Source organism: Cervus elaphus, chromosome 15 (genome assembly GCF_910594005.1).
Source record: "Cervus elaphus chromosome 15, mCerEla1.1, whole genome shotgun sequence".
NCBI classification, from domain to species: Eukaryota; Metazoa; Chordata; class Mammalia; order Artiodactyla; family Cervidae; genus Cervus; species Cervus elaphus.
The window spans coordinates 78,834,670-78,849,338 of NC_057829.1; the positions used below are offsets into that span (position 1 = coordinate 78,834,670).

General features: G+C 47.1%; 1 protein-coding gene across 5 annotated transcripts in view; it reads right to left on the reverse strand.

Annotated features, from left to right (window-relative positions):
- The window catches only part of GFRA1 (GDNF family receptor alpha 1), a 224,586-nt gene that overhangs the window by 103,579 nt on the left and 106,338 nt on the right, over positions 1-14,669 (reverse strand). The window lies entirely within an intron of this gene.

Here is a 14,669-nt window from a genome sequence, read left to right on the forward strand (position 1 = left end):
GTAAGCTTGGCAGGTCTGAAAACCTCCAACTAGGAAGCTCATCATCCATCTTGGAGTTACTTCTACTAACTAGTCCTGGTGGTGTATGACCTGTTATTCCTGCTTTCACTAGGAGTTGTCCCTGAGTTGTGTTGATGCAGAATCCCTACCAGATCCATCTCCTCTCCTACCCACCAGTAGAGGCAGTAAGTACACTCTGCAAAGAGTCAACATCCATGGGCTGGAAGGTCAGAACTCCCAGTCAGCATGCTGCCCAGAGATGAGCGATGTAGTCAGAGTGACCCCATGACTGAAGCTCCCCTTGTGTCCGTGATCAAGCGCATTCAGAAATGCCATGACCAGATTTCTGGAATGAAAGCTCCCCGAGGTCTGCAATCCATGATGGGCATGGTGGCAGGCTCAAAAGATATTTGTCGAAGGAATGATTCAGGCAAACACTTGGACGGTGGGCAAAACAAGTGGTTTGCTCTCCATCTTACTCACGAGGAAAGTCTGCAGGCCCAAAGAGATGGCTCTGTGCAGCTGGAGTTGAACTTCAGGCGTCCAGTGCAAGGCAGGCGTGAGGCTTACGGCCCTGGAGCGGGGCCAGGCCATCAGACCGGAGACCATCAGTCCAAAGGAGAAGCCAGCAGTGCTGGAAGGACAGAGTCAGCCTGAAGACAGTGGGGTCTAGCCAATGCTCAATGGATGCTGGGTCCACCAGAGATAAGGAAGGGGGAAGAAGAGACCTGTTCCCTCTGCCCCCGGGGAACACTCAGAGAGAGCAAAACAAAGAGGGTTCCCGCAGAAAGCTGGAGCCCAGAGTCCTGGGGGCTACCCTGGTGCAAGGGCAGTGGGTGCCCAGGGGCGAGCTCACTGGGGTGCAGGGTGCTCCAAGCTCAGTAGCAGTGCTGAAGGCCCCACACTGACACAACCTCTGCCCCCACAAATGATGCACCCACACACCCTGGGCCCCCTCAGCGCCACCACACACAGGGGCCGCCCATCGTCCACAGCAGACTGTTGCGCTGGAAGGCAAGCATGCAAAGTGTGAACTGGCTATGTCAAAAACAGATGCCAGCGTGTGTCCTGACGGTATTCAAATATGGATGATGTAGCCATGGACCAAAATGAGTGAGCGCAGGCCAAAAAGGTGGAGGAAAAGCAAACCAGTCTCTGTCCTGGCCTCAAAGTCACAAAGATCAGGGCCTCAGGTTACCTTCTGATCCAGCCTCTCTGAAGTGGGGCAGGGTAACCTGGAACCCCACTGTCCCCAGCTCCTTCTACACCCGTGGATCTTCCAACCCAGCACTTCCCTCACGTGCCCCTCAGAACTGGAGGAAGGGGGTCATGTGAAGAAGGTCTCCTCAGTCCAACACACTCGGGCCATCCTGGTTTAACAGAAGCGGAGCACATTTCTTTCTTGTTCCCCTTCCTCCCCTTGCCCCCTCCTCCGGCCTCCCGGGCCCAGTCCCTCTGCCCTGTGCACGCGTTGCCGCTGCAGACCTCCTCAGAGACTTCACAGGCCACCGCGTGAAGGACGCCCGAGCGGGTGACCCCGAGTGCTGGGAGGTGTCCCCCACCTTCCTTCCCAGAGTGGGTCCCAGAATAGAGGAGGCCAGAGTTTTCCGTCACAGGAAACCTCCCCCCAGGACGGGGCTCCTTTCAGGGTCTAAAGCTCCATGGTGCCCGGGCCCTGGGTCTGGCTGGCCGGAAGTGAGAACCCAGAAGGCTCTCTGTACCCGGCAAGGCTTTTGCTTGGTTTGTGCTGTCCGCAGACAGGTGAGGTGAGAGGCTGTGGCTGCGAAGGAGCCTCCAGCCCGCTCTGCTGACCGCAGGTGCCCTCCTGCAGCGCGCGGGCCAGAGGTGACCATGTACAGAGGGCCAGAGGGTAGCACATGCTTCCCCCTGCTCCGCCCCAGAGCTGCACTTAGATAGACTCGGGAAACAAAGAGAACACCAATTTGCAATTTACACAGCATGCTGGGCTGGGCTGAGTCACTTTGGTCTTGTCTGACTCTTTGTGACCCTGTGGACTGTAGGCTCCTCTGTCCACGGGATTCTCCAGACAAGAATACTGGAGCCCTCTTCCAGGGGACTTTGCAATCCAGAGATCAAAGCCATGTCTCTTAGGTCTCCTGCCTGTGGTAGGTAGGTTCTTTGCCACTAGTGCCACCTGGGATGCCCTTACAAATCATATAAGTTACTAATTAATCCCGCCTCCCACTGATGACTAAACCCTAAAGATTCCAATACGCAACAATGGTTTTCTTTACAAAAACAATTATGTGAATTTTTTTTTTTTTTCACCAATCAGTATATTAAGGACATCCTTCCTGGTCACCACACGGAACCTCCTCATCCATGCCATCAACTTCACTCTACCCCCTTGTAAGAACTGTCACTTATTCTCCAGTCCCCTGTTGCTGAATATAAAAGATTTTTTTTTGTCTTTTGGCTTTTATTTTCTGTTGTTACAAATAATGTGGCAACAAGTATTCCAGACTTTATGTCTTTAGGTACCACGTTTTTACTCTAAATTCCTAGAGATAGGATAGCAGAGTCATAGGAAAGGCTATTTTTAATTTTAAAAGACATTGTCAAATTACTCTCCCAAACTGATGTAACCATTTTACATTCCTGCCAACACTATAGAAGGGTGCTTAGCACTTTCCTGTAATAGTTATTTGGGTGTATGTCTTATTTTCACAATCAGTCTAGAAAATGCCTAGCGGGCAGCAAGCATCACTTACGCATCTCTGAGTAGCTCAGGCATGGTGTTTCATCTCACTCACACTAGATGCTCAAGGAATATTTGCTGGATGAATGTCAGTGAGAAATCATTAGACATCATTCAAGTGCCTGGGATGAAACCATAATCCACAAGCAATAAACTAAGATCCAGTGTTATACAACATGACAAAGGCATACAATTATCTGTAAGAATAACTGTCCTAAATGGGCTGGAGATCAATGACCAATTAATGGGCAATATAAGTTTCACAAAAGGATGTATTGCCTTTAACAAATCATGCCTTTAGACAACCCCCAAGTGGCAGGGACCACCAGGCACATGGCCATGAATAGATCTGAACCTCCACTCACACGCCACATTCAATTCTACGCAAGCCACCATGGGTTCCTGAACTACTCGGAAAGGAGGACACCTGTCAATAACAACAATGAATTATTAATTCTACGGCTACAGGATCTTAATTTACTGCTCACTTTCTCAAAGAAAATCCATGCAAGAGTAGAAACCAGGACATACTGGGGGCTGTGTCTCCATCTCAGCAGGCAACCAGAGATACAGGCTGGTTTTCAGCCTGCAGGATGGGCTGGGGAGAGAACTCAGAACGGGCATAAGAGCTAAGCTGCCAGCTGGGAGAAGGGAGGTGAGCCCCAGTGCCTTGGGCTTCATCCATAAGACTAATAAGATTAGGGTGGGGAGGGGGGGGTGCATCTTTAAGCATGGTTTGGGAAATTTTCCGTTAGAAAACATAATCTCCATGGTCTTCTGAAACTCCAAGTTTTCTTCAGTGAGGTCACTGGGAGATCAATTCTCTAATCTGATGCTTCTCCCATAACTCACAGCATCTGATGTGCTGTTTCTCCTGCTGGTTCAGAATCCAAGACTCTCACCTTTCAACTCTCAAACATGCAGATTCTCATGTAGGATGAACCCCACCATGTTGTACAAGAACAAATTTGGAAATAGTGGTGTTTCTGTAACAGAGCCTGGAAACTGCCTATGTCAAAAAGGAAGCCGATTACAACTCTGCCATTAAAAAAAGGCATCCTTTGCAAAATCCGCTACTATTGTGCACAAAAATTGTAAGCACATCTGCAAATGGCTCACATATAAACTCACTGTCAAGTGGCCCTTGTTAACATAGCATTGAGGGCCATTTAAGACACTCACAATTACCTTAGGCCACAACCTCAGATAGCAACACTCCGATAAGAAGGGGTTTGTTTTCCATGTTGTTTCCTGTTTACCACTTTTTTCCCTCAGGTTCACAGGATTATCTTCCTGAATTTGTTATCTGGGACTCTCCTGAGTTCTGCCCACATCACGTCTTATCAGCTCTCCCAGAATCCAAAGGTGCCAAGACTGGGTTAAGCCAGCAGTAACTGGACCTGGAGTCTCTGCAGTCAGGCCTGGTCTGGCCCATGTCATGGATCAGAGGGGGAGAAAGTCAAATCAGAGGAGATCAGGGACCCAAGGTCTAGGCAGACAAAGGCAGAGATCAGAGATCCTACAGAGTAGCATTAACTCTAGTCTCAGAGCTCAGAGCATTACTTCTCCACCAGCTTGAACACCTGAACACCAAATTAATCACAGTGAGGAAGTGGCTGGGGGCTGAGGCAATCTTGATGGCCTCCCCGAACTGCTGCCTTCCTGGGCAGGACTTCCAAAGCTCGGCTGCCTCGCAGTCCCTTCTTGCCACGTGATCAGGCCTCACAGTCCATCCCAAAGTTCACCTACAGAGCCTCTGGAGAACGTACACACACACACACACACATACACACACACACACAGACACTTCACACACACACACACACACACACACACACACACACACTTCACTTAATGCAAAAAGCTCACAGGAATGCAAAAATCCCATGTTTAAAACTTTCAACCATCAAAATAGATTTTTAAAAAGACAATTATTCCATCCGTCAAGGGACCCTGTGCTGTGATGGTTGTACAGCTCTGTGAATGTACTAACGAGCACTCTAAAGGGTGACATCATGCCTGTGTGCTAAGTCACTTCAGTCGCGTCTGACTCTCTGGGACCTCGTGCGCTGGAGCCTGCCAGGCTCCTCTGTCCAGAGGATTCTCCAGGCAAGAGTACTGGAGTCGGGTGCCACTGCCTTCTCCAGGAGATCTTCACAAACCAGGGATCAAACCTGCGTCTCCTGCGACTCCTACACTGCAGGAGAATTCTTTACCGCTGAGCCACCGGGGAAGCCCAAAGGGTGATGTCTATGCTATGCAAATTATATCCCACTTGCTTAAAAAAAAGACACTGATGTTAGAAAAGACTTTTTTTCCCAGGGCTGTGCATGCCTTGAATGGAAGAACGAGGTGACTAGATTCACAAAGACAGAGTTTGGATCTGGAGGCTCTGTCTTACAAAAGGCAAGATATGCCTTCATGTGGAACAGAATGTGAAGACAGCCCCCTCCGCACTGTAATGGTCACAAGGCAAATGACCACTCTCCCGCCACAGGCTGCTGCTGGCAGGCGACCCCTGGTCCACAGTGTGGGAAAGGCCACGTGCCCCACTCTTAATCTCTCCGGGCCTGGACGGGGAAATCAATGTAATGACCCATAAGAGAAGCCCACTCATAAAGAAGGTCACTGAACACCTCTGGTTATTAGCTGGCTCTTCAGGAAAGAGAATACCATAAAAATCTGTGAATAGGGCATAACCCCATGCTCCATTAACACACGTGACTCGGGGAGGAAAAGGACTCATGAGCACTCTAAATAACATTTTCAGTCTCGTTTCTGTACATCCCCACCCCGCCTTGTTTGGGTTCAGCATTCACTAAGTGCCTACAAGCCAGGTACTTGCTGGAGAAACACCAGGGGTCAAAGTAGAGGCCGACACCCCAGATGAGCTATCTGTTCTGAACTCATGGAAGACGTTGTTGGAAAAAAACTTAGCCACAGACCAAAATTTCCAGCATCACAATCCTTCAAGGCCCATTTCATCGCTGGTTGTCAGTTGCTAAGTGCAAATGCCCAGCAGCATCTTGAAATTCATGTGAATTCATGAATAAATACAATTTGCTCCTTGGAAACAGGCCTTGGCCTTTCCCAGGAGGCCTCCCTCCCGGCTGAGCTGGGCTGCCTCCCTCCCCCCATATGAGATGGCCCAAGGCAGGTCCACTGAACGCAAAGCACATGGCCCTCACTTAGGGGTCCTGGGTCCCCCATCTTCTCTTCGCAGACTGAAAGGCACATGGTGACTGTGGGGGTCACGGAGGCAGGGGGGCCCTGGGTGGGCCACAACCTCACATTCTCCTTCAACGCTGGTCACAGGTCTTCTTCACATTTAGGGACTGACTCAAGTGAACCCTCGAGGGTCTGTGTCCTCAATTCAATCCCTCTCCCCAGCACCAGGGTGATGGCGGACACTGCATGCCAGTGGTCCCTACACAATGTCAACCATCCTTGCTGTGGATGCTTCATAGATGCTCCCACTGAACCCCCAGTTCAGCTGACATCATTCCTGTCCCTGAAGAGGTCTGCACAGCCCTAGAGCCCCTTAGGGGATCAACAAAGGACAGCCGTGTTTCTTAGCCCCTCTTGTCACATGGGTTCTGTGTGCCCCAGACAGAATGCTGGCTAATTCAGACTGACAAGCCCAAAGATCACACTCTCCTGGATGGCCTGTCACACCCCAGCTCCTCATTACTGGATGTCTGAATGCACCGTATCCACGAACAGCAAGACACAACCTGGGGCGAGGTACCATTCACAGGGCTTCAAACCCTCCAGCACCTCTTCTATTCTGCACTTCCCTTTGAATAAAAATTCAGCACTGGCCCCCTAAAAACCTCAGATTGCTTGGTTTTTCGGTAGTTTTTGTGTAACCAATTAGTCCCTTTTGTGCTGTAGGTCCTGCTTGGGTTTGGGCTAGAGTGAACAGCATTTAAAATGAAGGCACTGTTTATTCACAAATCAAATAAGCTCCTGACAGCTGCCCCAGTGGCTTCCTCATTCAGTTAAATTAATGCCCAAGGCCTCAGGGTGAACGGTCTTCTGGGGAGAATGTGGGCATTTATTTTCGGATTCCCATTTGGTGTTGGGTCTTTTAATGCCAAATCCCATTTAATGTACTCGTGTTATGTTAAACTGTGTGCAAATTTATTCTATGGACTACTTGACAGAATTCATACTATTAAAGTCAGATACGATTTGCACTTGAAAAATAAGATCTTTACTTCACTTCCAAACAGCAGCAACTCAGAGTCACCCTTAGTAAGAAGAAGCCTGACCAGACCTGTCCTCCCTCCAAAAACCATCCCTTGGTTTTTGCCCCAGTGACCAGTGTCAAAAAGGTCATTTAAAAGTACTGCCGACATCTTGTTCCTCACTTATGAAATCATTCATACAAAATTTTTGGAAGATTTCTTATAAAAAAAAAAAAACTATTGTTCTTCTTACGTATGTTACTGACACTACTTCCCGATATTGTGTTTTTTCATTCTACCTTCCAAGGACAGACAGCTCTTAATAATGAGTTACTGGATTTTATAACTGTCCTTCAGACTCTCTTCTCTGGAAACACCAAGCTTCTCAGAGCTTTTAGTCCTAAAATCTCTGCACCTGCGTTAAGTTTTGATTCAACTAGTCTTATGTTTCTTTGGTGGTTCTCTCTTAAGTACCTTGGCCTGTCTTCAACACATCCCAGTGGTCAAAAATATCTTAAGAATGCTCAAAAGAGCAGACATATAGACTCTGCATTGCGATATTTTGTTTTTATCACTCAAATATGCATCTTCTATCATGGATTGTTGTTGCGGTTGTTCAGTTGCTCCATCCTGTCCGACTCTTTGCGATCCCATGGACTGCAGCACGCCAGGCTCTCCTTCATTATTTCCTGGAGTTTGCTCAGATGCATGTCCATTGAATCAGTGATGCTATCTAACACCATCTCATCCTCTGCTTACCCCTTCTTTCTGCTCTCTTAGTGGTGATTCAGATCAACTACCCACCCACAGTCATTAACAGCATTTTCTTTGGTCCCTGAAATCACTTCTAACCAGGATAAGAATGGGGGATTATTGCTATTCTCCCAGCCCACAGAACAATTCTGGAAGTCACTGTGCAGCTATGAAGTTTCTAGTTTCTGCCTTGGTCTCGGTCTGTCTGTTTGTGTCTCTCTATCTCTGTCTCTTTCTAACATACACACACATACATACACACACACACACATACCCCCTTTTCATATACACATGAAAGAGAGACAGAGACAGGAACGTGACCTCATGGCTAATTAAACCCATTCCCATATCTATCCTTGTTTTGCTTCCCTTAGCTCTTGCATCTTCAGTTAAAAATACACTCAGATCCCCTCTCCAAAAAACACTTCCCCTCAGCTCCTCAAATTGCCATGGTACGATGGACAATCCCAGATCCCTCCCTGGAGTCGGAAAGAGTAGAGTTAACACTTCAATCTCCTTTTCTTACCCTTTCCCTTAACAAATCCACCCATTCCTTTAACTCTGATCTCAGCCAAAACCTGCCATGGAACGTCCTCCCCTGAAAGACTCCAACGCCCTCCTTAATCTCAAATCCAAGAGCATGGTCTCAGACATATTTTCTTTAACTTTGAAATAGCAGGAGACTGTCAACTGTTCCCTTCATGGGCTTCCCTCCCTGACACCAGACTCTCAAGGTCTTCCTAATTTGCCATCTGCTCTGCAAGTCTTTCCCATGTCAATACTTAGGCTAAAAAAGTCCTCAAACTTGAACTTGCCTTCCTGCTGTCACCCACTGTCTGACTCCTACCCACCATTGCAGGTCCAGCTCCATGATGCCTCTGTCTTTGCTCCCCTCTGTCTATCTCTCTCCTGAACAACTGTAACACTTTATCTGCGCCCTCTTCCTCTCTACCTCAAGGTCATCTCCATTCGCATCATTCCCTCCCTGGCCAGATCCTAACCTTGTTGCTGATGGAGACTGTCTCCATCCTCTTAAAACCTCTGTGCATTTGGCCCAGTGCCTGGTATGGAACCCCTGCTGCATGCTGAAGGAGTTCATTTTCAAAATTAGCTACGACTTAAGTCCTTTTTTTTCCTTTCCCAGTTTCTTTGTTCGACTCTCACTGGGTGGCCCCGGTAGACCAAAGCTCTCAGACTGTACTGTGCAGAATAATCCAGAGAACCTGGAGTTTAAGATGGAGATTCCCAGGCTCTGCCCTCAGATCAACTGAAGCAGTGGGTCTAGGCCCGATCTCCAAAACCTGTATCTTCATCAAGCATTCTGTGATACCATGCCACACTTTGAGGAAGCCTGCTTTCTACTCAGAATCCCAATATAACCCTGCCTATGAAATATCCATGAGAGTTAACCTCTGGATCAGGTACAAAGTTCAGTCCTGATTCATGAAATTCTTAATTCTTATTAAGAGTCAATGGTCATGACTTTTTTAGGTCAAACAGGTAAATGTGATTGTCCATCGATAATTATTCATTGAGAGCCTACGAGGTACAAGGGACTGTTCTAGGTACTTGGAATATGGCAATGAGTTAGACAAAGCAAAAAAACCTGCCCACCCGAGAGACTTGACTTTTGGAGGAGCTGGGCATCAATGCCTCCCCCCAAACCTGTTACCAGGTCTCAAGGGAGGACAGGCAGGGAAAAACTGGTTTCCAAAGTTTCCAAGAGGGTCAAACCACACGTGCATCCAGAGCCTGTGTAACCAGTTTCCACACTGGGCAGCCCTGGCCCAAGATCCATCTGGATCAGACGGCTCAGATGGCTACTTCCTTCCCCAAATGTCTGTCTGCTGCTGAGCCATCCTTGGTCCTCGCCTGGTCCCACCTGCTCAGCGGGCCTTTGAAGGACGGGCAGAGGGCCTGACCCGTGGAAGTAAATGCTCGGTCCCCCTTCAGGGGACACGGCAGGGGGGCAGGGGAGGGAGAGGACAGGGTTGTCCTGAGGGGTCTGGACAAGGGGTTTTCCTAAGGTTCCCAGAGAGCCTCCCTTCCACTGTCTGGCAGGCAGAGGCTGTGGGGCTGGGTGCTGAATCTTTCCTGTGTATTGGCTGCTGTTTTCAAGCTGTTTTATTCATTGTCACTTTTATTTGATCCAACTGTTTCTTGACACCAACCACATTCAGCCTGCAGATTACATACATACTAGATTTTCTTTCAAAGGCAAAACCCACAACGACTCTGCTACGTAAACAATCTGTTAGTACTTCTGATCACTTCAGTAGCTTCCCTTTGAAAACAAAACCCCAAGTGGTATTTCGAGGTGTATCCAGATGGGGCAGCCCTTGCCCCTGGGAAATGAGCAGCCATTTCTCGAGGCAGGCAGTGGGCTGGGTCTCGTTCCCTGACCTTTACTCACTTTGTACCCATTCCCTGCACTGGTGTTTCTCGCCACTAAGAAGTCCTGCCCGCAAATTCAAAACACAGGATGAACTCCAGGGCCTTTGTCAGATTCACCCAGCGCCCCATGTGGGCATTAAGATTCTCCTTGACTTTATAGTTCATTCTTTGCCTTTCAAAGGCTCATCTGTATCCCTAAACTTTAAAAACTGAAATAAAATACTCCCTCCCCCAAAGCTAACCCTAACTACCCACTCATCAAAGGCCTCAATGAACTCACTTTAAGGATAAGACTATGAGGAAAATGACCAAAGTTATCCAAAACTTCACGCTGAGCCTGTCTTGATATGTAGTCTACTAAGTGAAGAGTTGGACCATAAAGAAGGCCGAGCGCTAAAGTATCAATGCTTTCGAACTGTGGTGTTGGAGAAGACTCTTGAGAGTCCCTTGGACTGCAAGGAGAACAAACCAGTCAATCCTAAAGGAAATCAACCCTGAATATTCATTGGAAGGACTGATGCTGAAGCTCCAACACTCTGGCCACCTGATATGAAGAGCTCACTCAGTGGAAAAGCCCCTGATGGTGGGAAGGGCTTCCCTTGTAGTTCAGCTGGTAAAGAATCTGCCCATAATGTGGGAGACCTGGGTTCAATCCCTGGGCTGGGAAGATCCCCTGGAAAAGGGAAAGGCTACCTGCTCCAGTATTCTGGCCTAGAGAATTCCATGGACTGTATAGTCCATGGGGTCGCAAAGAGTCAGACACGACTGAGCGACTTTCACTCACTGATGCTAGGAAAGACTGAGGGCAGGAAAAGAAGGGGGTGGCAGAGGATGAGATGGCTGAATTGCATCACTGACTCAACCAACATGAGTTTGAGCAAACTCCAGGAGATAATGAAGGACTGAGAAGCCTGGTGTGCTGCAGACCATGGGAATGTAAAGAGTCAGACACGACTGAGCCACTGAACGACAAAAAGTGAATAGGACACATTGAGAAGAATCCTTAACCATTTTTTTAGCATCTACTGGGTATGTGACACTGCAAAGGAGGAGGGAGAGGTTAACCTTGTGCTCTCTCTGGGCTACAGGGCTCACAAGCGTCTCACTCTACTTTCAAGCTCTCGACAGATAATTCACGCAAAATGCCAGGAGTATGACCTGGAAATCATAGTTATTCAACAGATGCTGCTCCACTCGCCCTGCTAAACTCCCGTATTTTGGGCCAAATCAAAGAAAACCTGTACCTCTTTGTAACTGACTGCAATAGCAAAAGTCTCTTCCACTCTCTCCTCCCCCACCCCTTCCTTCAAACACATAAAAAGCAGATCTGACGCTGTGACTTTGGAATGCTCAATAAATATCTGAAGGCAACTTATTCAGGTTGGTCAAGGCTTTGGAAATTTTGAGTTAAAGACTCAACGAGGCTCAGGATTCTATTCTTCAACAGGCCCCTGCTTTTTCCAACCTGATCATAATAAATCAAATGAAACAAGCTAGACTGTTTATGTAAATTTAAACCTATCAGTTGATAAAGCTGGGCTCAGATAAGCAAGAAAACCCCCAAGAGTTTTAGACGAGAAGGCACCAGACAAAGAGCTTCTCCTGAAAGCTTATCTGTTCTCCAGGGACCTTGATTTGCATGGTTGCTGTTAACCTGATGTAGAAAAGTTTTAGAAGAACTCATTTTCAATGTTAAATATTCACAGGACACGTCCTTTGGCTAACACACCCCGGCCAGGACTCCAAAGTCATCCTCACAATATTTGCAGGCTAATCTTTCTATGTTTAGTTGTAAAAGCTGTCAATTAGGAACTGCTCTCTCTCTGACAGTCAGCAACTGCCTCGTATTTTCATGTACATAGACACGGCTTCACTAATCCGTTAAGAGTGTTAGAGGTCCCAGGAGGCTGTCGGAATGAAGGCAAACCCTGCCCTGTATTATGCTATTTCCTACTAATCCTAGGAAAATGAATGTTAATTTATCATGAAAAAGGGTTAATTATGCATTTATTTCCGATGTAGGTACATGAGATCAGGCTCAGGAATAACACTGAGCCTAATTCTCTTTTAAATGAGGATTCCATTTTAAGCATTTTTATCAAACAGACGCTAAACTGGGAGCAACTGTGCAGAAGAAAAAGGGTGGCTGGGTAATGACAAGACCCAACTATAATTTTAATTAACCTTCTGATCCTGCTTAAATATATTTTGCCTTGTAAAAATCTGTAATAACATCTATTTCAATCTCCTCCGCTATTAGTTATTACATTGAAAATGGATGCCTAGACTGATCTTGGCAAAGATATTCAAGAAATTTTTCTTTATTCTCTCTGGTTTATTAAAGTAAGAATTTGCAGCATAAAAAAGTTCTCTGATGAAGTAATTTAGTGTAATTAAATCAACAGATTTATTAGGCTTCCTGAAGCAGCACACACACAGCTGGAACGATGGTGGCTGCTGGCAGATGCTGAACCACAATCATATCTTGGCAGTGGATTCCCTTGAACCTCCCTGCTTCTCAGACCAAGAGTTCATCAGTTTCACATGCCCTCTCCCATGGACTCTGAGGTTTCGACGTTTCTGCCAGCTGACTCCCTCCCACTTGCAATTAAAGAAGAGTCCCCAGGAAGGGTCACCCTGCAGGTGTTGGTGTGGAAAGAAGCAGAGAAGGAGGTGTGTCAAGGGAAAAAACACTCAGATTAGTCCCCACGCAAATGTCCCACGTTCCAGCTTGGTGGTTTCACCTCTTCCCTTCTCCTGCATTTCCAACAGCAGCCCACCCCCTCCCCGTCCCCCCCCCCCCCCCCGCCCCCCATTTGAATGCCTTCCTGTCCGGGGGCTGCATTTTAAGACATTATCCTTGACTATCCTCGGCTCTGAGAACCCCTTGGAAACTGAGACCAGGTCAAATGTTTCTGAGCCAGATTTTGCCAAAGGCTTTATAAAACCTTTGGGGTTTTGCTGGAACAAGAGCAGAAAGAATCCAGGATGACTCACAATCTTAATAGAATATGCAGTCCCCAATCTCTTTGCCAGGCCGTTTGATCCTGGGAATTGATACACTAGAAGTTACCAAGTAAGATGTGGAAGCTTTCATATCTCCATGCATCCCTCCACCCTCCCAACAGATGCTTAGTCAGAGCCTATGAGGCTGAGGTGGTAGGGAGAAGAAACAAAGACCCAGGAATCCTACTCTCGCTAAGTTCAGAGTCTAGTAAGGAAGGCAGACACGGATCCTAAAAATCACAGTCCAACATGGTAAGGTTGTCAGTGGGAAACAGGAGGAAGCTCAGACATAGGTGGAAAAGAGGAGGTTTTCAAGAAAAAGTAGCACTTGTGTTCCCTTCTCGAAAGGGAACAGGTCCAGAAAGAGAGGGCCAGGCAGAAAGGGGGGCAGCTGTGAAGGCAGGAGGCCACACAGGGACTGGATGGAACTTAGGGGACACTTGAGTAGTTCCAGCCGGCCTGCTGGGAAGTCTGTGTACACAGAGGCTGGAGAGCTGGCAGGAGACACAAGTTACACGGCCCTGTGTGCAGGCCGAGGCCCGGGGACCCTATTCCAACAGGGCTGGGCAGTCACCGCCTGAGGGTTTCAATCCCTACTCTCCTGCTTGCTGGACAGACGGACTTGCTCAGCTCTGTGCTGGAGAAAGGCATCTCTGTGAGAAGGCAGGCTTAAGAAGGGGCGCGCTCAGAGACCGAGAGCCCATTGGTTAGCTGTTGTTGACATCTAGAGCCCTGAGGACAAAATACTGATACAAAAACAGCCTCAGTGGGCCGTGAGCTGCACCTTTCAGGGGTCTACTTTGAAGGAGGCAATATCATTTTTGACATGTAAATTCATTCACTCATGCTACATAAATATATATACACACACACATACACACACACACATATCTACGGAATATAGTCTGTGTCTCTGGCATTGGATACATAACTCTTTAAAATCAGAAGTTGTTACAGGGTCAGTTTCTTACATCAACACACTTTTTGTTTTTAATTTAATTTTTTTATTGGTGGAAAACTGCTTTACAACATTGTGTTGGTTTCTGACGTACAACAAGGTGAATCAGTCATAAATATATATATATCTCCTCTCCTCCTTGCACCTCCCTCCCCTCCCCCCATCCCTCTCCTCTAGGTCACCACACCGCACCAGGCTGGGCTCCCTGTGTTACACATCAACTTCCTACCAGCTATCTATTTTATATATGTCAGTGCTGCTTTCTCAATTTGTCCCACCCTCACCTTTGTCCACAAGTCTGTTCTCTACTAGGTTTATCAGTACCATTTTTCTAATTTTCATACATATATTCCTTGTTTTTCTCTTTCTGACTTACTTCACTCTGTATAACAGGTTCTAGGTTCATCTACCTCACTACAACTGATTCAAATCCATTCCTTGTTATGGCTGAGTAATATTCCATCACATATATGTACCACATCTTCTTTAACTATTCATCTGTCAATGGACATCTAGGTTGCTTCCATGTCCTGGCTATTGTAAACAGTGCTGCAATGAACACTGGGTTACACGTGTCTCTTTTTAATTAATTAATTAATTTTAATTGGAGGCTAATTACTTTACAATATTGTAGTGGTTTTTGCCATAC